The 27,430-nt window shown below is 36.5% G+C and overlaps 1 long non-coding RNA gene across 1 annotated transcript in view; it reads left to right on the forward strand.

The window, feature by feature from the left end:
* LOC125778861 (uncharacterized) overlaps positions 1-27,430 on the forward strand; it is a 63,985-nt gene that overhangs the window by 27,107 nt on the left and 9,448 nt on the right. The gene's annotated exons all lie outside the window — the stretch shown is intronic.

The raw sequence follows: 27,430 nt of genomic DNA on the forward strand, positions 1-27,430 counted from the left end.
TCCATGACCAAAAACTAAACCAGTTTCAAATTTTTTTATAAGAATGGCACCATTGAACGTGACTATTGATTTACTTCTAAACATTGAAAACATTCTGGTTTATTGCTTAAGACTAAGACTAATGAATTCAAATAACTCTACATGAAGTTATCTAATGGTGTTAAATCACAACTTCTTTCAGACCATCCAATGTCACAATTTCTTGCTATAATCGAACCTCCGAACCTTCCTCTCAATAACTCGGTTATTATACGTGCTGTGTGGCACGTAGCACCGTCTTGTTGGAACCAGATGTTGCCAAAATCATCTTTTCTGATTACGATCATAAAAAGTTGGTTATCATTGATCTTAACCGCTTTCCTTTGACAGTAACCGTGTCACCAGCTTCATTTCGAAAGGAATGCGGACCGATGATTCTACCAGACCAAAAATTAAACCAAACCGTCAAATTAAGTAAATGTTAGGGTTGTTCACGAATTACTTGTGGATTTTCTTCGCACCAGAATCAAGAGTTTTGTTTATTTATGGTACCACTCAGCTGAAAGTGAGTCTTATAGGAGAAGATGAGTTTCTTAAAAAAGGTTTATCGTTTTCAAAATGCCCCAAGGCAAAATCTGCAAATTCACGACGTTTACGGTGGTCCAATGACTTCAGTTCTTGAGGGAGAATAATTTTATAAGAAAGCAAAACCAAATATTTTCTGAAAATCCGCCAGCTTGTGGTTTCAGACAGAACGTCTTGGAATCGACAAATCGCGGTCTTCAGCAATACATGGCCGGCACGGCAGCAATATTTTCATTACTTTGAGCGGTTCTTTGTCTTATTGATTATTCTTAATTTTTAGTACTAAAATATCATTTTTAGGTAAAAAAATATTTCTCCAACGCCCAGTTCAAAACTTATTCCGAAATAGATGCCACATGAATAAAGACTTCTTTCAAAATACGAAAACTAAAGACTCTTCGATTAATTGTCATATCAGACAGTATCTCACCCACTCTTTCGCAGCGCTACTTTCGAGAATTGAAATGTTTGGAAAACCCCACTTCTGTAAGCAAATATTTGGTATTTTTTGCATGTACGACACTATGTCTGGCTTAATTACACGAACGCTAGAAAATTCTGCGAAACTTTTAATTAGTTAATTTAGAAGAAATCGACACATTGGTCATTAGAGGGGGAACTTCATATGTGTATATGGTATGTAAGCGAGTGTGTCGGATGCGTGCAAACTAATATGTAAGTGTGTGTCTCTTGTTAAGTATGTGCCACGCAGAGTTCACCCGCTGAGAAGTTGTCCCAACACACTTTCCTGTCGTTAATTTACCTTGGTTAGGCATGTTTGCCGGGACAGTTGACGGTGGTTGAGTCTCAGTTTGTCAAATAGTTTTATTAAATTGCCAAAGTGCGAAATACTGTCATGGGTATGAACGTCACTCGCAAGTTCAATGTATAACGACTTAATTGGATAGGTTTCGGAGGGTGGAAATAACATAGTACAAGACAAGAACATATAAATGCCTTTGAATAGGTTGTTAAGGGCGGCAAAGTGTTCAAAGGTCATTAATTACATATATACATATGTATGTAAGCGTAGGCAATTGATTTCGAAGATATGAGTTCATTTGTAAAAATTTTTGAATAAAGTTTAGGTGTAATCGGCTACCAAACCTTAAAAGATTTTTCTCGAAATGGTGCTTTTTAGTCGATGAGGAAAATTTCACTAAAACGGCTGAACAGATTGATTTGAAATCTTTACATGACTTTTTAAGATATAAGTGCATATTTTCGGGAATTAGATTAGGAATAAACTTTCTGCTAATAATTTCGATTTTTTAAACCACTCTAAGCGTAAAGTTTTTTCAGAGTAAAGATTTTTTTTGGAAATCATTTTTTTGGAAACCATAAATTTGTCAAAAATCAAAATTTTGACTAGTTTAATTACTTATTTGGTTCTGGAATTTGGGATAATTTTAGGCAGAAAATCTTTCTCATCACCAGACAGGAGATGTTATGCAGGCTTCTTAGTACAAAGAAAAGTTTGAGTTGGGCAGAATCGGACTACTCTCATGTCCACAAATCGCCATTAACCGAAAACCTATAACCATATATATATATGCCATAACTAAGCACTAAATTAAGATATAAACCCCATCTTTGGCACATGGATTCGCAGTAGCCTGGAGCACCTGTACGAAAAAAATGTTGAAAAAGTGGGTGTGGCCCTGCCCTTTAAGTTTAATAAGTTTAATGTATATATCTCCTAAACGACTTAAGCTACATCGACCAAATTCGCTCAACACGAATATTATAAGAACTTCTACCAATATTGTGAAAATGGACGAAATAAGATGAAAGCTAAAAGCGGGATAAATCAATAACCAAATACGACTGAGACATTAAATTTTACCACCGAGATGACATCAGAAAGTTTTATGAGAGCCGGTGTGTAAAATAACGAAGGGAGTGGCATCGCCCACTTTTTGGTAAAATCCCATATCTCGAGACCCGTCTGACCGATTTCGACAAAATTTGGATTCTTGTATTTTTTCATATTTCTATGTCACGCTGTGAAAATGAGCGAAATTGGACAATAACCACGCCTACTTCCCATATAGCACAACTTTAAATTCCACTTCATTCGTTCAGTTTCCAGTACACAAATCAAGAAGCAATAATTATAATGGGATAAAAATTTGCACTAATAATGTCTTTAATATGTGCCACCTTATGATCAAAAATTATTTAAATCCAATAAAAACTGTTCAAGCCCCTAGGTCCCGAATATTTAGACCCCGCTACCTACAGTTGACTTTTGATTGAAATCGGTGGTCAATGTTTGACATATATAACTGAGATTAAGGGATACTCCTTCTCTTGTAATGGTATGCCTGTATGTCAAAAACGGGTCGAATCGGACCATTACTTCTCTTAGCACATATTTAAAATAAAGATTTTCAAACTTCCGGGTGACTTTGAACCACATATATCGCCCAATATGTGAGTTATCCCAATGAAAATAACTCTCTTATTTTGTGTTTTATTCATATGAGTGTATCTTTGTGCCCAAAATAGATCAATTTGAGCGAAAACTTGGCCTAGCCCTAAAATAACTAATATCAGGATTTTCGAACATCCGGCTGGCTTTACTCTATATGATTGGTTTTATACCTTAAAGTATTTTCCTGGTTTTGATTCTTGCCAGTTAGAAGAGTATAAAATGTTCGGTTGCACCCGACCTTTGCCTTTCCTTACTTGTTTAATTTAATTTTCTATTTCTAAAATGGCAAAATATCAATATAGCGTGTTATAAACATACTTGAAATCGCTGAAAAATTACTTGAAATAATGAGAAATAATGTACTGCATCATCAGCCAGTCCCAAAATTTAAGTAATGTGATTGCATGAAGTCGGCTTAGAATTGCCTCCACATTCATTGCTTACTCCAAATATCTCCCCATTGAAGTTTCCTTGTTCTTAAAATAGAACTCTAAAGAATACCAGCTAGATAAAAATTTTGCAAAAATGCAGAGATAACGGCAAAGGCTGAGGCATATTCTGCAGAACAAGACAAGTTTTGCTCCCAAATTCTATGGGAAAGATAGAACATAGCTATATATATTAACGAGGCATCAGACCGATACCAACTACGTTGGTTAATAGAGACAAATATTGCTAAAAAATATATCTATACATTACATGAAATTATCAGTCAAGTTGATGATATATTTTATTTAGTCACCTATAATTACCCTTTTTAAACGAAACCGAACTAAGTACCTTTTCAAAATTGAAATTTCAGAGTAACTTAAAAACTTCTATGTCGAAGCAAACATGTGACTTGTTATACAAAATATCTTATTAAATATATTTAAGAGTAAGTTCGTCTTAATCGTTACACCTGCTTTGACATGCTTCCTAGAATCTATAAGATTCGCAGAAGCAGCATGCATATGTCTGGCATTCTGCACTGCAGCACATGAATGGCACGCTCTTGTATATTGCATATGTGTGTGTGCATTTACAACAATACAAAAAGCACAAATAGCGTGGAAATAGTAGAAATGCACCTGCCGTGTTAAATCTCTGGCATTCCATTCATTCTTCGCTTTGGCTTATTACTTTTTTCTCTTCTACATACTTTCCCGTTTCTCTGACTCTCCTGCAGCAACGTCTGCGGCTTCTGCTTCATTGACCAGTGTGCTCGTAGTCCAATACAATCGATGCCAGCGCTGTTCAACCTGTGTTCCAATGTTGTGAGCACCGAGTAAATGAGATTGCCAATCGATTGCACAGTTGGAATAAAATACTCAACGAATGCACAAATAATAAAAGCTCACCAAACACAAAAGGATTACAAGCCCTGTACAATGGCATAAAATTATATGAAAGCGCACGGAATTTTTTGGTGTTGTTTTGCCCGTGCGCAGACATGCGGAGCAGCTTTTATGTGGGGGAATTCTCCAAATGAAATGAAATTATTATGTGCTGTGAGTGAATCAAAGGTAAGGAGCGGCGCTTTATTGCTGCTGACTGATTGGCCGGATGATTGTGCAAAGTGAATGGAGCTTGCATTCGGAAGCCTTTTATGAAATACTATTTACTTTATTTAATTTGTGTAAATTTCGTACAATAATGAACTGCTCAAGCAGCTTAGACTTAGCTGTCAAGCAATTTCATTTATTTCAATATGCTGAGTTTAGCAAAGAAAAAGCAACACTGAGCTGAATTTTCTAAATGATCTCAAATGCTGGCAGCAGACAGTTTACATGCAAATATCGTGCGGAAGAAACGGCGAAGCGAAGCTGTTGTAGAATTATTTAATTTCCGTTCACCGCACACTAAACCTTTAATGCTGTTTAGGACTTTATTAAATTTTTTGCTTAAATAAAATATTGCTCATAATGTGTTTATGTTTTGCATAAAAGAAATTTGAATAACTGCTTTAATAAAATGGAAGATTACATGCTAGAATTGCAGATGCTTTTGTTGCTAATCCTAGGCTAACGCTAAAGTAGTCACTGTTGTTTTTGTAGTAATAATTTATTCATTTAACAGCAAGTGCCGATTTAGAATATTTGCGAAAAAGATTTCACAAGTATTAACCGGCTTTAAATTTGCATAATTGAAGATGAAAATATTTTATATTTTGAATTATATTATATAATTATACTTTTAGAAAGAAGATATGGTCGATATTATATTGGGTAGTCGAACTAGTCTTTTCGTATTCCTAATAAAACTTCAACTTAATTTTTTTATATTTATAATAATAAATAAATAAACAAATATGTGGCATTTTGGTCGATCAATGTTTGCCATTTTTCTGCTAGAGACATTATTCGATCAGTGTAAAACTTTCATCAGGGAAAATCGAAATTTCGAAATTTCCAGAACGGGTGGAACTGAACATTTTATATTCTTGCAACTTACATGGATGAAAGCTGTGGAATCACTATCCATATTTTAATTGAGGGCATAGCTTTATAGGGGTATTGTGGTCTAGACGTCTAAATCTTAGACATAAAGTTAAGATAAAAAATTTAACAAGAATTAACAAGTGTGGGTTGCATTAAAACATTGCTCCCTAATTGGCATTATTTCAACCCTAGTAGTGATCTGAAACAAATAAATTGAAAAAATTCTTCGTTAGTAAAACTGTCGCTATCCGATTGATCTTAGCCAAAGAAAAATATTCAGTAATTGGTTTCGACTTGAAAAAAAATTTAAATGTGTTTAAATTATTTTAAATTTTCAGTTTCACAAATTAGCAGATATCGAATAAATATTTCGCCACAGGAGCTGAGGTCTACGGATTCGGTATCAGGGGGCTATTAGTACTGTTACGTTGGAATGACAGAATAATTTAATTTAATAAATTTGGTTGAAGTTGGCCGAGCAGCTCCGAAAAAAATTTTTGCTAATATAAAACTTTTCTGTAGAACTTCGGATACAACATTTGGTTCCCTGACGCTTTTATTTATTGAGTTATTGCACTTGTACAAAGTTTCAGACACTATCTTTTTTTACTAAAGTTACAGCTTGTATAGGCAGATTGACGGATGGACAGATCTTCGGAATTTAACTCGTATCGCCTTCCTAATCATCTATATACAAATAAACAAATGAGCAAATAAAATTACTAATGTCGATTCTTACAAAAAATGTGTATTTATTTTGGGAGATATACTCTATTATATAAAACAACAAAAGAGTAAAAAAATTTAATCAGTTTTTATAATAAGCGTACATAAATTCTTTTGTACAGCACTTGCTCAATTTTGATGCAATGTAATTTTTACCGCTTTAATATTTAGTATAGCCTCCTTTGGCCACAATCACAGCTTCAATCCGCTGGGGAACGCTATTTACTAAATCTTCATACTCTTTTTTGATGATGGAGCTCCGTGCTTCTACACATTTAGTAAATAATTCCGCCTTTGTTTCCGGTGGACTGGCATAATTGTATATCCCTTTTTTTTAAACAGACCACAGAGATGCCAAGAGATTCCACACTTTTAATTCGTTGACTTCTAAGATACTCCATAGATTTTTTAGATTTACGCTTGGGGTAAACGATTTTGCTACTGTTCAAACCCAATTTTTCTAACGCTGAAAAGTGGCCTTGCGTTAATAAGTCAATATATATATTTGCATCTATATTTTCTTCGATTAAAACTAGGCCCCAATACCACTTTTGCGAAAGTCATGCAGAGACTTGTTCTCCGTAAGTCCTCTTCAGTTTTTTTTTGAATCTCAGTACCTGATTTTACCCGAGGTCATGTTAAACGGATCGTCAACCAGATCCATGTTTTTGTACCGTAATTTTATGAAAATTTGCAATATTTTTCACTGATCTAAACGAAATTTCAGCTAAATTTGCAACTTGCCGATATGAGAATCCTTCATTCAACCATTGAAACACAGCTTTTTTAAAATAGTCAGCAATATTCCTAATTAAAAAAAATTAGTGAGTGTTTGGTCTGCTGAGAAAATTTAAGACTTTCTAAAAAGCCATGCCATGATAAAAAATATTAAATTACGAAATGTAATCTGAAGTGTACATACATAGAATTTTGGCAGACCAAAAGTAAAAGTATCAGAAAGCTACAAAGTCTATGCTTGAAAAATACACTTTGAAAATAATTTCAATGTATGCTCAGTTGAGAAACTCTGTAACACATTGATTACTTTCCCAACATCCGCTATTTATTAAAATAAAATATATCACACAAAATAGTTTTACTCAATTTTTTCTCAGAAGTAAAGATCCCAAGCACTCATACATCATGAGTTACTTTTCATTATTATTCCGGGCGTATACGCTATATCTCATCTTGAGGAAACCTTTCACTTACCAACATATATGCATGCAAATTTTCACTTATCTGCTATTGACCAAGCGTATCTCGATTATTTACACACACACGCACACAACATATTTGCACTTGGCTCACTACGTGCCAATAAATAATTCAAGCTTCGCATTGCACGAAACCTAAACAGTAAGGTGAGAAATTAATAAATTCGTTCACGCATAGCATATTCCTGGGCAAAGGAGAAAAGTCAACAAAGCTTTTGTGCGAGCTATTTTGCATTTTCGTACACTCCAAGCAATTTAAATTCAAAGTTAATCAAAAAACACAATGCTGTCGAAAAAGACCAAACTAATAAAAACTACACCCTGTTGGGGAATACAACGGCTAATGTGAGCGCCAGCAAACAAAACCACAAGTGCATGCTCAGCTTTGTGCGTATATGTGTGTGTGCATGTGAGTGTTTGCTTCATTGTGCTTGATTTTATTATTCATTGGTTAGCCAACAAATATTTGGAAGCTCATCTGCCATTCAACTTCAAACCTCAGTACAAGTATATATGTATATATAAATATATATTAGTATGTGTGTGTGCGTGTTTGGCATGCAAATATTTATATTATGTTTGTGTAAATTTTCGCTTTTTGCAGCTTAGCGGTGGCAGGCACATCTGTTCAGCTAAAAAGGTTCTTTTCTTCCCATCTCCGAAGCAAGCTTCGAGCTTGTTTATTGAGTTTCTTTAGATTGTTAAATCATTTCTTCAACTTTTTCAAGACACGTGTGTATGTGTGTATGCATGATTGTGCATGTGTATTTACTTAGGTCCGCCATTGACGCGCTTTTGTTGAGCGCCATTGAAGCACGTTGGCTTACGCTTTTCAATGCTTGCGAAAGGCAGCAGGAAGGGAATGAGCGAGCAGCACGGCGCATACAGCATACCAACTGGAGTGTGTATAATTTTACAATAAGGATTTTGGCTGTCGCTTTGTCCTTGCAAAATGGTCTCAACCACAAACAAAGCGCCAAAGTCCTATTAACAAAAGAATTGCCAACATTTATTGTGCATGTCGTGGGTGCATTTCGTTGTGTAGGTCTGAGCGCGTGATAGCTTGCGGTTCATTGCTAATAATGCCGATGACAATGGGTGTCGCTGTCTCTGCCGCTCGCTGCGTGTGCACATCGGTCAATAGTTTAGTGGGTTGACTTAGGCGGGGTGCGCTTCATTGGCTGCTAATAAATGATGAGTAGCGAGAATGCTGGGCGCTTGTAGAAAATCATAATGACTTCGTTTTTACACGCTCTGATTATACATATTTCCATGGTGTATTCCTTCGCAAAAAACCTACTTTATCATTCTATGTTCGCAATAATTGCCAGTGGCAAGAACGGTGTTTTAACTAGAAAATGTTTGAAGCATTAAAGATAGGCCATTTCCTTAAAAAATTTAAGATCCACACTCTAAAATAAATGTTATTTAATATGAATTAAGCAGATTAGCTATAGGAGATAGGACAAGCTATTTGGGACTAATTTTAGACAGGAAGCTTTCATGGATACCAAACTTGGACGCCAGGATGACGATTATGGCTTACAGTACTCCTATATTGGTATGGTGGCCAATAAAGGAAAAGAAAAATGCGCCAAAACGTATGAAAGGTATGCAAAGAGCAGCTAATATCTATTGGATTTCTTAAGATAACGCCAAGTCAGACAGTAAACGTCATTCTACACTTACTGCCAACAGGCTTGTTTTGGAAGCAACTGGCATCGAAGTCAGCACTTAAACTGAGCTAATCGCCCATATGGGTTGCCAGAAAAAAATTTCCCTTACTACCCAACATCGCGAAATTTTCGAAATCCTTTCGAATTGAATTTAAACTGGGTCCTTAATTTTGGTTATCCTTCCAAAGAAGAAAAGGAGCGAGGTGGACAAGGCCGCAGGGATAAGCATCTATACGGACGGGTTTAAACTAGATAATCTAGTGTGAGCTGATGTCTTTACATCAATGCCAAAGTAGATATCAAAACCGTCTTTCGTCTGGTAGACCACTGCAGTATCTTCCAAGCGAAGAACACAGCAGTTAAAGTTCAAGAAAGTCTTCTTGTTCTGACCAGATGTGTGGCTACAAAAAGGAATATATTTAAATATCCAGTTAGTCAAGTGACTTTGAAATCACTAACGTCTCATGAGGTTTCATCGAAGAAAGAGAAACAATGCATTGAGCTCTTACTGTATCTAACATCCTATTTCACGATAAACCTGCTCGTTTTTCGGAAAAACCTTTTGGTTACACCGCAGTGTTATTTCTGTTAACTGTTGATCTAACTGTGGAAACGCTGAACCTATCAGAACACGCACGACCCTGCAATTAGACTCCGATAAAGGGGGACGACTCTAGCTACTTGTAGACATTTAAGCAATAAACTTGTTATATGTAAGTATAGCTGAGTCCTAGTGGAGTCAATCTCTTTCTTGCTCAACAAACAGACAAACCGGGCATGATAGGAATATGTACTGTACATGCCGACTTTTAAAAGTGAAAAAGAATAGCACCGCTACTAAAGTTCTTATTAGATTACTGTCTATTTGGCAGACATGTCAGTCGACTGGGAATAGTAGAAGCAGTCAAGGAGTAGAAGGCGAAGTTACTCCAGAACATCTTCTATGCGTATGCAAGGCTTTATATTGGAAAAATATCGCAACTATCGTTCGAGGGTTCCTTGGCAGTACCTCAGAAGTTACACCTATAAAACGTCTTGTATTGATGAACTTAGTCAGGAGCATAGGCTGATTCAGAGAAAATATAATAGAGTGAAAGGATTACAGTCCCGGTAGTATCACAATGGATCTAATAAAGGGCTATTTACATCGTTAAAGAGGTGCTCTATCTGCCAAACTAATATAAATTAACTGTCTATCGCTACTACCGCAAGACAAGCTGAAAGGTATGTAACGTTTCTGTAAGATTGAGTGACCGCATCGAGGGAAAGTGATCGAATTAGTTGATATTGAACATACTAAAATTGTAGACCGATATCCCGAATAGTTTTTGAGTTTAAAACAGTGACGTTTTATCTGACCAATGATAAAGTTTGGGTTTAAACCAACACTTTTTCGAAAACGTTAATTTTTAATTATTGAAATTTTTTTTATTTTTTTAGAACGAATTCGCTAATGCTTAGCTGTCACACTAGATGTGCCCCTTAAAGATGTCAACGGAACACGGTGATAGCACACCGTATAGGTCCCTTAAGCCTTTTTTTGTTCCTTTCAGACCACACAAAAATGCCCGCTGTAAAAAATTGAGCAGCGATAAAGAACTGTATCGCTCTCGATAGCAACTATAATACAATATTGAATTTTATTAACAACCAAATATACTCGTATATATGATCTTCTCAGCACTCCTGTCAAATAAGTTCATTTGCAATTTAATATAATACCACTTTTCAAATCAATTTTAAATATTAAATTGCATGTGAAAAGTAAATGCTTTGTATGCATGTTGCCAGAAACAAGTAACATCCAATATTTAGTAGACTCGTGTTAGTTTTTGACCTTTAATTTACTCTCCCTTTTTAGCGTCGCTCCTCTGCATGCAAACATACCCATTTCCTGCAATCTTCAAATGACTTAGCTTACTTTCTGTTTCGCTTTAGTAACTTTGGCTCGAAAATCTTAGCACGTCTTCATCTTAAGCCGAAAAGTTTCACCTGTGTCGCCAATGAACACGAGTTTTTTCCACTACCGTCCATTGCCATGTGGCAGCGTTTGGGTCAACACTTTGGACCAACGCGTCCATGTGCCCATTGAAATGTAATGATGGACAAATTAGCAAAAAGGGAATTCCGAAAAACGAGCATCCCTCTGTTGCGCATGTAATCTCTGTTACGATATTTATTTATCTAAAGCACGCACACACGTACAATAATATTGACAATATTGACTTGCAGGGTGATATTGTGTAAGGATTACCAGCAAAGTCGAAGTCTTCCATAAGCCAAGTTTATTAATGCCGCTTTATGCTACATAATTCGTGCAACACTCTAATACTAGCTGGATAAATATTTTCATAGAGTCACAAATGCTGTGGTAGAAACTATACAATGGCACTTATATTGCAATAGGTATTCTAACCTCAATTGTGAGTTTGGACTCTTACAAAAAATTATTTTAATAACTTTTGCGTGTGAAAGTGAGGTAAAAAATTTCAAAATTTTTTGAATACAAAAAATTAATTATAGTCTAGAAGCAAGCATTTCAGGAAATTTTTGAAGTGTTGTAAAAAAAGCAATTAATATTTTTGCCATACATTTTTTGTTAGTGATTAACTAATGTTACAAGATTACAGAAACAAAAAAATGAAATTTCAAAAACTAGCTGCTGATGAATTAGGAGTAGCAGAAAACAACGATTTCACCCCCCTTAAGCAATCTGAAACTAAGCAATGTTATAATAATCTAGAATTATGTCCCAATGTCTGGTTTTACTGAAAAGTAAAACAACAAAAAATGGGGACTGGATGAAAAAAACAAAAAAAAATGAAAACTATTTTTGTAACACTTTTAGAATTTCTAAACTAGTAAAAATATAATTATAATTAGTTCCAGGCATAGATAAGTCAATAAAAAAAGATGCTTCAAAAAATGTTAAGCAAATCGATCCAATAGAATCTGAAAAATGTGGATATCATTTTGAAAAATACAGCAAGTCCGGGTCAGCTTTTTCGAAAAGTGCTCTTGCATTCATCTGCTGGAACAACTTCATTGAGTTTATAAAGAAGACTTTCTAAAACTCCGAAAATAATTCGAATTTTGAAAAATGCTCTTGTCATATGTCTACTTGGATAGTTAAACTTTTACTAGTTTAAAAAAAATTAATTGAATTGGTCCAGCAGAACCTGAGAAATCGTGGATATCGTATTGAAAAAGACAGCATTTTTTTAAAAAAGATGTCCAAGATCCTTTTGTGGGCATACGCCTGAATAGTAAAAACTTTGAAAATAAAAAATGCAATTTTTTTTAATTTCTAAACTATAATAACCCATTAATGGGTTACTATTTTCAGTTATAGGTATCCAAAAACAAGTAGGCTTAGCCTCCATTCATTGATTTGTCTGTCCCTGCAATATCTTTGCACTATCGAATATTTATAGCGCACAAATCTACAACTAGATTCTCATATTAGTAGAACGGTCACATCAGGTGGGCTTTGTTTCTTGCGGTAAGCCACAGCTGGCAAATAAATAGGCAATTTCATTATTGAATGCAGCGCTCGGTAAATTTATGAAACAAATTGAAATCTGTACAGGGATATTTATAAATAAGTAATGACAATAAATATAGAATCTTAGTAGATAGATATACATATAGATAAAATAATTGAGGTTTTGCACAGTGACTTCTGCAATTATTTTAGTAGCATAGAGAACTAATACTAAACACGAGGATTATATGACAGAAAGAACAGACATAACGTAAATACAGGGACAATGACGTGTTGCTGGTGTTCCCTCCGCTTTCGGCATATTGACTGCGAATGCTTGCTTTGCGACCAGCAAGTTTTTAACAAAAGCAGGTTATTGAAATTCTTCAAGTACTATGCTTATACTGTTTTAAATAAACAGTTATTCTTGCTATCGGCTGGCTATTTTCACTTGCGGCTGCGCTGCCGGCATACAATGTATGGGAAATACAAATGGGCTGATGCAATAGTGAAAAAATCGACGGAAGTTTATTTAAGGACGGTAAGGGCATTTAAGCCAAGGCGTAATATCCGGACTTTATTTTATGTGTGTAACATTGGTAGGAAATGCTGGCAGGTAGTGGGGTCGGTAACAATGTACATAAGTGAAAGTGAGCAAAATGTGCCACACACGCACACACATATACAATGCATATGCAGGTTTTATACCTCAGCAAATAGCTAAAGTGTTTGTACGCCGTTGATCAACGCAGCGCTCTCGGTGGGGGCGCAACATAATAAAAATTCGCATCAAGCGCCAAACTACCCTCATATATCCCCATACGCATAAACATATAGGTATTTATGGCTGAATATATGCACATTTATGGATGCCTGCACACTACAAGCACACGCAAACACGCAAATGCACATACACATGCAAATGTGCGGCTGAACGGGCGCTTGCATTCAGGCTGATGGCAGAATTGTAAGCTTTTTATGCGCTTGTCGTACACGCGCTGTTGATGGAGTAAAAATTGCGTTGATTTAAGCGCTTACAATGCCTCTTACACACACACACGCACACAGCGAACACCTGACTATGGCTGTGCGGCGGGGAATGGGCGTTTTATGAAAAAGGCACGTTGTGTTGAGACTAACAATGTCAAGCACAAATATATAAGCAACAGCATGCATAATAACAACGCGCTGCCACTACAACAGCGTCAAGTATACATACATACATATTCCATTTTCTGTTATAGCTATGCATGTATATACGATTATGTGTGTTCGCTTCCGCAGTCATCTGCTTGTATGTTTATACCTTATATGGTTGACACTTGCCCGCCATTGTTTGTTTATGCCATAACCTCAAACACTTTTGACGCATATATGTAACAACAACAACATTACGGCATGCATTTACATGAGCTTACGCTTCGACGTTCATTCATTTCCTGGAGCGCGTTTTAATAAGTTTTTCTCTGGTGTGATGCTCATTGTCACCGGTGTACTTTCGCCAGCACTGGCGCCCCTGTTTGGTGGCAGTCGAGCAACAACTCAAATACTCCAGCCAAATACAATATTAAATGGCGCAAAGAATGGCTTGATTTATTCAGCACTTTTTAAAATATCTTTGTGATGCTGGTTATTAGAGCCATGACTGTATTTTAGATACTTTACTTGGGGAGAATCAAGCGCGCTGCTCGAAGTCGAGTTGTCAAATTTATTGCACATATACAAGTATATACGAGTATATAAATATACATATGTACTCGTATATGCATAACTGTGGTTCTACGTCGGTAAACACCTTTCGGTTGGTATGTGGCTCGCCTGCTCCGTTCGGGCGTGCTGCTGCAGTCTGTCCGACATTTATGTGACAGCAATTTCATATGTTGCTTTTGCTATTTTGCTTTGCTGCAAATTAAAGCAAAATGTTGACGATGATTTATTATGGTTCATGCTCTGCTCGTATTATTCATGCGCAGTTGAATTTTTCGGAAAATAATATATATTTACACATACGAGTACTATTATGTTTTGCATGTAGATCGGTCTATGATACGGATGTAAGGAAAGATATGAAGATGTATGGAAAAAATTTATTAAGAAAGAATCCGACGTGTTTTTCACACTTAATATCTTAAATGGCCTTAAAATGGTTTCCCCGGAGCAGTCGCTTAAGTTTGCTGAATAGTCAGAAGTTACACGGAACTAAATCAGGCGGATACGGTGGTTGTGGCAAGAGATTGGTTGCAAAATTGGCGAAAAACTCACGAAGAATCAATGCAGTATGCCACGGAGCATTATCGTGGTGCAAAAACCAAAAGTTATCGGCGCATAATTCCAGTCTATAACTACTCACAAACGACGCATAACACTCAAGAACAACTACTTGTTGACAGTTTGGCCGATCGGAAGCAATTCAGAGTGCACCACAGCTCGATAATCGAAGAAAACTGCCAACTAAATCTTTATTCCCTGATTTGACGTGTTTTTTTCGGCTTCTGCTCATCTTTTCCACGATATTTCGCCGATTGATTGTCTGTTGCCGGGTCGTGAGCATAGATCCGAGTTTTGTAATAACACGTTTCATGACATGCTGGTAGTTGAAACATTATTTCACAGACGTAACGCTGTTTTTTGAAAAAAATTAGTGATTTTGGAGCCAATCATACTTTCGCCAAATGATCTTTCAAAATGGTTTTTATTGATCTTTTCGATAGTCCAACGATGCCAGTAAGATCTCTGACTATTAATCGTCGATTCTCAAGCGCTATTTTCTTTATTTTATTGACGTGTTGATCATCAGTTGATTTTGATGACCGTCCTGAGCGTGGTTTGTAGTTAATGCGTTCTTACCAGTGACAAACAATTATCAACGTCTACTTCCCAAATAAAAAAAAAATTAATTCCATCTTATGTTTTCACTTTCCAATATACCAATCGGATAAAATTTTGAATGGTAATAATACCTTCGAGGTGTGCCACCTTATGACCAAAAATTTTTAAAATCGGACTACAATTGTTCTAGTCCCCACATGACGAATATATGGAACACAATTTCCATACGGAACTTTTTATCGAAATTGCTGTTTAGTATGTAAGCTATATAATAGTATGTATTTAGGTCAAAAGTGGACTGATATCATGTTTCTCTAATAACATTGCATTTTTCTGTCTAAAATGGAAAAAAATCGGACGAAAACTTGGCTTAGAACTCTTATAACTATGTATAGGGTATACGAGTATATTGGATATACCACAGTTTAATGCCGAAAATATGTGAAATTGATTTACTTTCGTAATTCTAACAAATCTTATGCCGAATATGTCAGTCAATGTATAAGGTATATATTTACATATAAAAAATTTTAAAATATGAGAGTAAGGTCGAAAATTCGTGCAATAAAATGTGGAGGAACCTTTTTAGAGTCACTGCAGATCGCAAACATTTAAATTTTTTTTAATTTTTTCTTTAACATTATTCAAGTATGTATAAATATACGTTAAAATTTAAAAACAATTGATGTAGTAGTTCCTTTTTAAATTCCCAAAGTAGCCTTTTTTTGGCTGTCACACTATACCGCTTAGAAAACGCCTTGCAAGCATTGCTGTTAATTGTATGAACTTCAAATAAATGGAAAGTAGCACAAACAACAACCTTGAATTATGCGTTTCCACAAAGCCTTTGCACCACTTTCGCTGCGCCAAAATTAACCAGCGATAAATAAAAATCACGCAATGCAGAGCAGCAAAGGAAGAAGCGATGGTTGTGGTCAACATTTTGTATTTCTCTTATGAGGTTTTTATTGCCATTGCTTTTTCTTAATATTTAATGAAATTGCGTTCTTTAAAGTGTTTTATGACTCTTTTTTTCATTGCTATGTCCAAGGCGTGGAACAAACATGTGTAGCCTTAAGCGTACAAATTCTCAAGACTGTATCTCTGAAACTATTACTCGGATCCAACTTGAAAATGTAGGAAAATATTCTAGAGAGCTTAATAAGATAATAATAATATTTGATTTTTGAAACCCGTAAACCCATGTAACGTCTTAATACAACACCTCAGGTTTCGACACCTGAAGGTACGAATGAAGCGTTCTGAATGCATGTTTTGTAGACACTTCTATCAGATTTGCAAAAGTGCTTTGACAAAAATGTAATCAAAGATTTTAACGAAGAATCTTTTTAAAAACAATAAAGCGATTTTCGATGATTAAAACTTGTTTTTTTCTTTAGTCCCGAAATATTAGAGGCCACAGTTGACGTCGAAAAACCATACCAGCGATATCTCTTGTATTTTAACCCGTATATTTTTAATTTCTCCAACAAATTGAAAACATTTAACTTAAATGTGTGGTTTGCAAGGCATTTGCAAAAAAAAAAACTTTAAATAGTAGTCAGTAATTTTTTTGAAGCCACGCGTCTTTAAATTAAACAATATAAAACATAGCGTTTGTGTGAAATCCTCTTGTTTATCTTTATAGCCGCAGTATTGTCTGCTATGCCATTTAATTTTGGCCACCAACTTGAAAGCGTTGTTCGGCAAACCACCGCCGGTGATATTTATTTTTATGAAGCGTCTAACGCACATTTCAAAAAGACATACAAAAATGTAATAAAAACTGCAGCGCTTTAAAGTAAAACGAGATAAAGAAAACAGTGAAGAAAGTGAAGCCAAAACGACGCCATAACAAAGAAACCGAAATTAATAAAGAAGGAAGAACAGCGAGCAAAGCCACGGACATTCAGTGCTGAAGTCGTATTGCGCCCACAATTGTTTATACTGGAGTTTTTTACTTTAATATTTTAAATTTACTTATTCTTTGTCTGAATTAAGAATACACTTTTCCGGATACGTTTCTTTCATTTAACAATTTAATTAAAAGCAAACATAAAGCGCGCAAGAAGAACCGAAATAATTAAGCTACGAAGCGAAGTGGTCTGGCGAGCGAATAATGCTTCACTGCAGGCACGCAGACTCTAATTGCTGGCGACGAAGGTCAGACCAAGTGCTGTTTATTTTGGCATTAAATGCCACCTGTGGCTTTGTTATGGTTTTGTGTTTTTCGTTTTCACTGTGAATTGAAATTCGTGCTTTAAGAAGCAACAGGAATCTTTGTAATTCTAAAATGTGGAAAAGTGGGAAGATATGACACGTTTCTAAACATAAACAGAGGTCCTTTCGCTGCCAAAATGATTACGTATTTCAACGCCCTCCTACGAACCTTAGACTGAGTATATACGCGAAGTCTTTTGTCGCGCATTATCGGGAAGTTTTCTTTTGGCGTTGCCAATTACTTTCACTAGAGCGACACGAATCTGCGAAACAATTGTTTTCATTCACTTTTATGTCACACTCCAAAATTCTATTGCTCTCTACTACAATAGAGATATGCCATGTCTGTGTGTTACAAATAGGTTGAATCGGGTCCATACTCTTCTAAGTGCCTATATACATAGTATGAAGATTTTCGAACTTCCGGGTGACTTTATACCGAATATATCCGCAAATACGTGAGTTATATTGCTGTAGTAGTGAGAGCCCGTAACTTTTAAACCGTTGTATTTTCGTCGTCCCTCTGTGAACGACAAAATTCTTCCTATGTGAACCGGCACTTATGAAGCTACTAGCACAAAACAGGCTGTTTTAAGTATTTGGCTTAATTACAATTTCAGGAATAGAAAATCCTTGTTGCAACAAGTAAAAGAAGACAAATTTGGTAAAATGCTTTTATTTTGAAGGAAGTAATAATATCAGTTGTTAGTTTTTTTAGATCTGGTAAATTATAGTGAAGATGTCAAATTTGCTGGAAGAGACCCACAACTTTAACATATATAAAAGCAAAAAAGCACTTAGCAGAATTAGATGCCAGCTAGAAGAGGCATTAACCGAATTCTTATGCTCTTACTATCCCAAATGTTTAGAAAAATTTTTAAGAAGACACATTCGATCGCAACATTATTTCCAAACATAATAGAAATTCCTATGCCAAGCGATGAAACGAATCTGCATAGCCACCCCTATTAGTCATGGAACAAGAGCTATTGGCGACAGCAAAAAAAAAACAAAAACAACAAACCACCTAGTGTAGAAGGAATAGCTAACAGAACTCTGAAGGAAAGTCTAAAATATAATACGAAACCCTTTAGAGTTAGCAATTCTGGAGACGACGATTCATCAGAGAGATAATACGGCCTTATAGAAATAGGGATCCACTATTGACGCACTACGAAAAGTATTCGATACTGCGAAATGTGCTGTAAGTGACAAAGCTCTGGATGATACACAGGCCCTTGAATACCTCATAATCGTTATAATAGTTATTTTGAAAAAAGACGGCTGATCTTTGATACTTTGAAACGACTATCTCGTTGTATGATGCAGTGGCAAGAAGACAGTAACCAGCAGATGTGAAACTAATAGCATATTCGGACGATCTTAGCGTGGTAGCAGGGGTTAAATAACTGCATAGATGACCTAAGAATCAAATGCAATGAGTGCGTAGACCACATGTCTACGCCAATGGTTGTCTTCCGTGAGTTTGGTGCTGGCTGAGCAGAAAATAAAAGTTTTGCTTATAAGCACTGGAGAGTTGGAGGAACGAATAGTTCTCACCAGAGGGAAGTGCGAGAATAATTCACAGCCACAACTCAAGTACCAAGCGGACACCAAATAAAATATCTAACGCCTTATCAAGCATAATGACAGAGGCTGCATACGTTTCATGGGACCAATTTTAATCGCAAAAGCTATGAGCTCAGTAATATTGTAAGTGACTCAAAAATGGATATAGGCTCTAGACATCAAATCTTGTGCAATATCAATAACACCAGTGAACAGATTTTCTGCAATAAGTAAATGAGTCTTTCCATATCAACCAACGCTGCTGAAGTATTAGCCAGTATGCCACCTATTGAGAAGTAAAAAGAAGAGCTCGAGCGATTACATCAGCGATCAGCGCCTAAAACAGTATAGACAAAGACAGAGTAGAGGAACAAGAACACCAAAATGTGTTAGTATCCTCATTTAAGGACGCTGGATCCAAGGATTGATATCGGACATCGAACCTTTGATAGGCAGGCGACATGGGGACCTAGGACCTAGGTACTTAGTAGACATTGGTGCTTTAAATTTCACAATGATATTAGTCTGAACTGTCCTACGTGTACAGAGTATATAGAATACTGTGAACATGTGTTATTTTATTGCGCTCGCTTTTAAATACAAGCAAAACTATAATCGGTGGTAGATGAATATAATAAAAAAGTATTGTGCTATACTTCGGCTTTCGATGCTCCGTACTTAAAAAAACAAAACTTCGAACGCACTTCTATGACGGAAAATAGTGTATAACTCAACAAATACGAACATCTAGTCAAGTTTATTCAAATTCTGCGAGTAGTGGGATACATACATACATATATAACTACATTTATTTTAGAAGTGATGTGTTTTTGTTGAACCAAAATGCCTAAGCGAGTGTAAAGTTTTGCGAGAACTTTGACAGTCGCTCATTTCCACAAAAACTCACAGTGCAAAAGCTTGCAGCCACACACGAGTGTCAATTTGAATTTGTCGTTTCTTCAGAGGGTGGCGACACTGTAGCATGTTGGTGGTTACGCTGCAACACGCTCATGTAACCAGTGTAAGATGGTTAGATTGAAGTGTGCGAATGCAAATTTGTGCATCTAAACTGCCAACCATAAACTCGACACTTTCGCTTTCTCGTGTTGGCGAAAAGTTTTGCTGCAAAATTATGACACACTTGCAACACCTTACATGTTGCGCCAACTTTATGCCAGTCGACAAGCTACGCGTAGTTATAATTAATTTGAAACTACTTTTAATTGTTTAAATAATGAAAAGGTAATTTACTGCGTGATGACACGGCCACCGACACGTGCAACTGCCGAGCGGGTCAGCGGGTGCACACCTTTAGGGTGCAATGAAAAGCTCGTAAATTGAAATTTAATCTGAGCGAGTGAATAAATTTGTGTCCGCAGCATTTCACTTGGATTACGCGTTGAACAAAAAGCAGCAGCGGAGCAAAGGCGCGCATGTAAATATGATTAATGTGGAAATTTAAAATTTTTGTATCCGATATAGCGATGCATAAATATTACCAGTCAAATTGAATATGTAAAATTGATGGTTATGCCTGCACAACCACGTACACATGCACATGCGCGTGTTTGTGTGTAGATTTTACAGCTGCTCTGTTTATTTATTTCCATACACAATCAATACATATGTAAATCATATTTTTTGCACGTCTGCCATTGTTTACACAAAAGCATGTCGCTGTCGTCACAATAAACCGCAATTACTGTCGGTATGTAATGCCGCCGCCATAATCGCATTTGAGCCGAGGCATTGCGGTCACATTGCATCAGTCGAAATGCCACGACACTCCATCAACTCAGCCACTGCGCGCCCACACCCACGCCACCACCGCCACTGATCAACAGCAACATTATGCTATTTTCAATTATTTTGGCGCGTGCGTTAATATGTTTGCAGTAAAAATTAATAGCAGCGACAAGCTATGAGCGCACAAATTTCATTCACATCGCTCTTCTTCTACTTTTTGCCGCTTTCAAGGCAATGACAGTTTCATGCACTTCGACCCAATCATCGGTAACACAAGCTCATTACCACAAACGTACACGCTTGTTTATTTACCTGTATGTGTGTGTGTCGACATACAAAAACACAGTTAATTTAATATAATTAAATTCGCTGGAAAATAAAGTACTTAACCAGCAAATGCGACACACATACATATAGAAATCCACACATAGGAACGTAGATGGCGGTGTGAGCGCCTACTTTTATAATTACACTTTTCCACAATGTTAATTAAATTTTTAAAGTTCGTATTCCATGAACTCCGACAGGGCCGAAAGAGACAATTTGCATGCAACAGAGAGTAGGCGCTGTTCATTTCTATGTAATCATTATTTATGATATTGGAAATTCATTCCAATTAAAAAACGTGACCCACATCATTTACTGACCGTAATACATACAAACATATTTACACATTCGCAGGCGCTCGTTTTTTCTATCGGCTTTGCTTCGGTTGGTAGCGAATTTACAGTAATGGTGATTGTCCCGCTTTTGATTAAGAAATCATATTTAAGCAAACAGGTAACCCTTGCTTAAGTTAGTTCGAAATAACTGGATAATATAAATGAAAACCAGATTATGAACATAGCGAAGAACTTGAGGAAAGAAATGAGATAGAACATATGCTATGGACATAGCGTTATCCTGAACCATGTCAAAATACATCTGAATATATCAAACTATATTCTCTCAAGGTTGCGTTTCAATTGTGACTTCCAGCTGAGAATATCCTCCAGACGTAAATGGAGAGGAGGTTTAGTAGGGGAGAAGAGTTCTGACTCAATACGTACCAACGGGTTCAACATGAACTGCGCCGTAGGACGAGATTTTTAAGATTTCTGGCGCAACAACAATATCTAGAGATTCTAGAGTGACCTCTGCGCAACTAGGTGTTGCATACTGTAGCAGATTAAACTCTTACTTATTCAGAATAGACCCCGACATACCAAATATATGCCAAGCATGTAATGAGTCGCCGCATGACACTAAACATCTCTTTGCATGTCCAATGAACCCCATTGATCTAGTACCTTTCTACCTAACTCGTCGAAACAGCTCATTTCCTGGGCCTAGCGCTAGATGACATCGAAGACAACTAATCCGTACGTTAGCACACAAGCGTATTTTCGACAATGAAAGAGCAGACCAGTTGTCCAAGTCAGAAGCAGCTGTAGACGAGTCTGAGAAGCAGACAATATTGTGCCCGCTAGAAACGATCAAGAGGGAGGTAAATACGTAATTTGAACAAATAGCTCAAAAAAGATGTAAAGCGGAAACTAAGGGTAAGATAGAAAAATAGAAATGAACAAAATATGAGAATATAAGAGCTAAGATCGCATTAAATAGCCACAGAAAAAGTTTATATGGATTAACAGCCCCCATAACGAGGCAGTGAGTATTTGGAAAACACGCGTTAAAAATGTGAATGCTCAAAACCAATAATTGTAGTAGTGCAAACACAAGGAAAGCAGGGAAACTCTCTATCGAACCACGGGCTTAAACACTTGGAAGCCAACAGGCATCAAACTTTGAGTGTCTACAAAAAACATGACGAAGGTAAATGAGGGCACAACTGTTGAACACAATAATGAAAAGAGATAGCAATATTTAAATGCCTTACGAATAGTGTATTAAAAAAGAGCATTCAGTTCATCAATAAAGGTGCATAACTTATAGCAACTATAAGAAGAACTTAATCTGAAAGCCTAACCGACCAACGGTTTTTAGCACGTAAAACGTTTTTCTGGTTCTTTCGAGCCACGTTGTCTTCAATTGAGCCAAATTTCGTGACGATATCAAGAAATTATAACCGTTTCTTATACAAGAACTTAAAGCTCCATCATAATGGTCTGATTTTGGTGGTTCTGACAAATTTGCAGCTTCTTGACGAGAAAAGGACAAATACAAATTTTCAGATAGATATCTGAAAAACTGATGGAGTAGTACACGGGCGTGTTTGAATCGCCTCAGTTCCCGCTGATCTATTCTGTTTATATAGGTCTTCCGACGTTTCCTACTGGTTGTACCAAAATCCTTGGTAAACTTAATATGCGTTGTTCAAGGTGTATTGAATGTGTCACTAAAAGGTAAATAAATATACTATATAAATAATATATAAACCTTTCTAACATATAATAAGGCAGTAACTTCGTATCGCATATCGGCCAGAAGTGTCTTGGGAAGCAGACAAGAATAGTGTACGGCTAACATTCGAAACGTGATCAATATTGGAAACCCCCATACATTCTCTCTAAGACGATCCCGACAGAAGCATGATGAAGAAAATCAAAACACGAAGGAACGAGCTACCAGTGTGCAAAATTCCAAAAGTCATGTGCAAAACGAAAGACTGGAAGTCATTTGGCACTCGATAGAAGAGGCTCTAGGAACATGATCGGAATACTAACTGATCACTGTCTGATGGCGGAACACGCAAGCAAGACGGATCTCACGGATCGAGAAGACTTCAGGAAATGCATAGAGATTAATTAACCTAATAATGAGTGAATATCAAAAAATTTAAGATCCCGCTAATTTTTCAAATGGATCATTCTCATAGAAACTCCACTTGCTTAACAAATCAATTTTTTCTTCCACAAAACCAGCAAATATCCCCTTATTGGTTCCCTTTTATGCAATATTTGCAATAATAATTACGAGGATTGAAGTGAAGAAATTAAGAAAAAATACAAACAAATAATTTTTGAAAAACTTACCAATAAAGTGCAGAATTATGAAATCACTTGACTTGCTCAGTTGCACAGCTTTCTGCGTTCTCAGCGGGAAAATAAGCGACGCAAAGACAACACAACAACAAAGCAGCACAAAATGCGAAATGCAAAATGCAGAATGCAAATAGCAAAATGCACAGTAAAAATTTTAAAATGCAAATATGAAATCGCTCTGTGGCGAATGACACAAAAATGACAAGCGACAGCAGCAGTGTTGGTTGCAGTGTCAGTTGAGTTAAAAGTGTCAGAGCAACAGTTTGTTTTCCTTACACGCGCGCGCACACACACACACACACATGCATATGTGTGCTGCGAACAGTCGCGTGCTGCATACACAGCGGTGTTATTAAAGTCACTGTTGCTGCTGCTCCGGCAACTGTTGTTGGCAATTGGGAATTTCGCAGCTTTGCGCGCCGAAAGTGTTCATGGCGCTCTTGGGTTTATATGTGTTTGCCAGTGAGTATGTGGCACTGCTGGCATGCAAATGGTTTTTGACATTGCAACTGAATCAGATGTTTCAGATTGTTGCTGCACAGTTGTTATTGTTATTCCTATGACTATCAATTGCTGTCGCTAAGGCGTTGCCACTTTTCTGTTTGTCTATTGTAACAGTATTTGCGAATTTGCATTTTTGACATTTTTTCTATTTCTCTGCCATTTCACTCAGTTCTATGACCCGCACCGATGGTGGTGGTAGTGCTGAAAGAAAGAGAAAAGCTTATAAGAAAAAATTAATATTTATTTTCGAAGAATTTTTCATATAAAAAATTAATTTCAAAATTTTTATATGTGACTTGTTCTTTCTATATATTGGGTAGTCGAAAAAGTCTTTTCGTATTTCTAATCAAACTTCAACTTATTTGTTATATTTACAATGAAGTTAAATGCACCAAATATGTACAATTTTTCCGCTAGAGACATTATTCCATCAGTGTAACACTTTTCTGGTTTCTCGACGAAAAACTGAGACAAGTAATTTTCACAGGCTTCTCTTGAAGCAACTTTACTCCATTAAGAGAATTCTGCAAACGATGTAAATGGTACTCCGATCTTGCAGGGACAGAATATATGGTGTATGTATTAAAACTTCCTAGCCAAACTCTCGCAGTTTTTGTCGAGTCATCAAGGATGTGTATGTTGTAGCGTTGTCCTGATGGAAAACGAAGCCCCTTTTGTTGAACAGTTCTGAGCATGTTTTTCGATTGCTTGCTTCAAACTCAGCATCTTGTATTGACAAAATACGAAAAAACTTTTTCGACTACCCAATATAATACTATACTAAATAGGTAAATAATATAAAAACCGTTTTCAGAAGACTCGTAAATATAACAATCATTCACCTTCATAATTTTCACAAGCATACTACAGATGAATTATGTAATATATAATCAACCAATTCTTTACTTTCAGTTTGCCCTCAGGACAATGTGTGAATGCATTTTCCAACAAAACAATAATTAGCTGGCAACATTTAAGTGCTTAAACCGCCATTAGCAAGTACTTAACTAGCACTTAAGTACATCTTACATCCGTCTTTTATAACTTCTCAAGTCCTGTTATACAAATATTTTGCGTAAATGCATATTCATTGTTCAATTTGGTTGACTTTAAGTGCGGAGTCCATTCAAAATTATTCAATTTCCTGAATACATATGTAATATAGTAAACCCTTTACTGTCATTACCGTTATTATGCAAGCTTAAAAGCTTCACCTTCTAACACTTCTTGTCTGAGACACAATGTGGCTTTTATGTATATTCTTGCCAGTAAGGGTCTTTAGCCGTAGAAAAGTCATGCATTCAACCCTCTAACCTTTAACTTGTGTTCGAAAACAAAGACAATAGTTGTTTCTGCAATTTAGGGCGGGGAAGGGCATTTAGCATTGCGCCAAAACAATGCAGCTTGGTGCAAACTTAGAAAATACCTAAAATTATATATGTAGATATATATATATATTTCTCCTCCATTTTCCAACCTTTGCAAGATTGAGGCTGAAACCAAGCCCAAACTGACATTACGGGAAATCGACAAATCACTTTGAGCCTATCATAAATTTCTTGAGGCTGATAAGGTAAGTTTCGGGTTTCTTTCAACCTTAATCTTACAAAGGCTTTAAATTGGCGGAGAAGGTGCCTGGGTGGTCCGAACTTATCCTTGTTCATAAAACTTTGACAGCAAGCGTCTGACAAGATTTTTAGCCTTACTGCATGAATATTTACTAGACAACGACCAGCAGTAGTTCAGAATATTTCCTGTGTTCTATTTAAGGTCAGTACACAACTGGTCATCGACCAAGGCTGCTTAACGGATGCGAGTTCCTAATTCCAGTGCTAGAACCCAAAGTGAGAACCGAGATCCAACTTGTTTTCACTGCGTTGTGAGTGAAACAAGGGTACCTCCTCTGGCTAGTTCATTGGCTTCCCAATAGCCTGTGCTATTTCAACTAAGAACTCCTTGACCAGCTTTGAGCTCTCAGTTAGCGAGCTCCACGCTAGTATATCCGCTTTTCTATCGGCGTGAATGCTCACTATCAGCACAGTTCTGCCGGAAAAAACGACAGTAGTCCGCTAGCCTAAAAGTAAGATTTAGAGAAAGCTCCTAACAGAAAATCCTCGTCCAACATTTCATCCTAGTTCACTGCGCCTCTTTTTCAACGACTCCTCTCGAAACCCGCTCTTTGGACACGTTCTAACTTTCAGTAAGTGTAGATTTATCGAGCAGCCGCTACCAGACACACGTACCATAGAACAGTATTAGCTTAACTACGGTTTCGTAAAGCTAAAGCACAACTTCTGATGAGAGTCCTCACCTTTTCCTTATAGCACCTTTACAACAATATACAGCTACCAGTGCCTTCCTCGTCCTCTTTCAATGTTTGCTCTCCATTAAAACTTTTTATCAAGTATAAGCCTTTTTGCCATATAGAAAATGAAACATTTTTACACGGTGTAATATGGATACGGAAGTGGTGTATTGCTAATTTGGCTAATTTCTCATAATGTTTTTTTATTAGATATCTAATGTATCTTAAAATCAATCCACAAAAAGCACTTCCTTCTAACTTGCAAGTGGATATAACCATACCGCACCACCTAAAATTAGAAATATATGAACTTAGTTTTTTCTAACATAATGAAACAAAACAAAATGTTCTTTTCTCGAATTATTCGCAGTCTTTTTAACAACACTCTAATGAGTTTCAAGAGATGTCCATTTAGCGAACCAGAGGTGAGTTTTAATTACCTATAGAATTGTATATATATAAATGCAACACTTAATATTTTTGTTAACCACAAACATTTTGCCCAATCCTCATGGATGCTTACAATCATCCGCTGCTGGCACCACCCCCAACTGCGTAAGCAACGTAAAAATTAACGTTTTGTTTGTGCTCGTGGCCAGAAGTAGTTTGGCAAAGCACTTACGCTAGTTACAGCAATTCAAACGCACAAACATGCTTGTGTGCTTATTCAAATACATACGTACAAGCACGGCGGCAACTCCATCTGCATACTGAGGTCCTCTCTCTCCTCTACTACATATTGTATCACT

The sequence above is a fragment of the Bactrocera dorsalis genome, chromosome 1 (assembly GCF_023373825.1).
Source record: "Bactrocera dorsalis isolate Fly_Bdor chromosome 1, ASM2337382v1, whole genome shotgun sequence".
Classification (NCBI taxonomy): domain Eukaryota; kingdom Metazoa; phylum Arthropoda; class Insecta; order Diptera; family Tephritidae; genus Bactrocera; species Bactrocera dorsalis.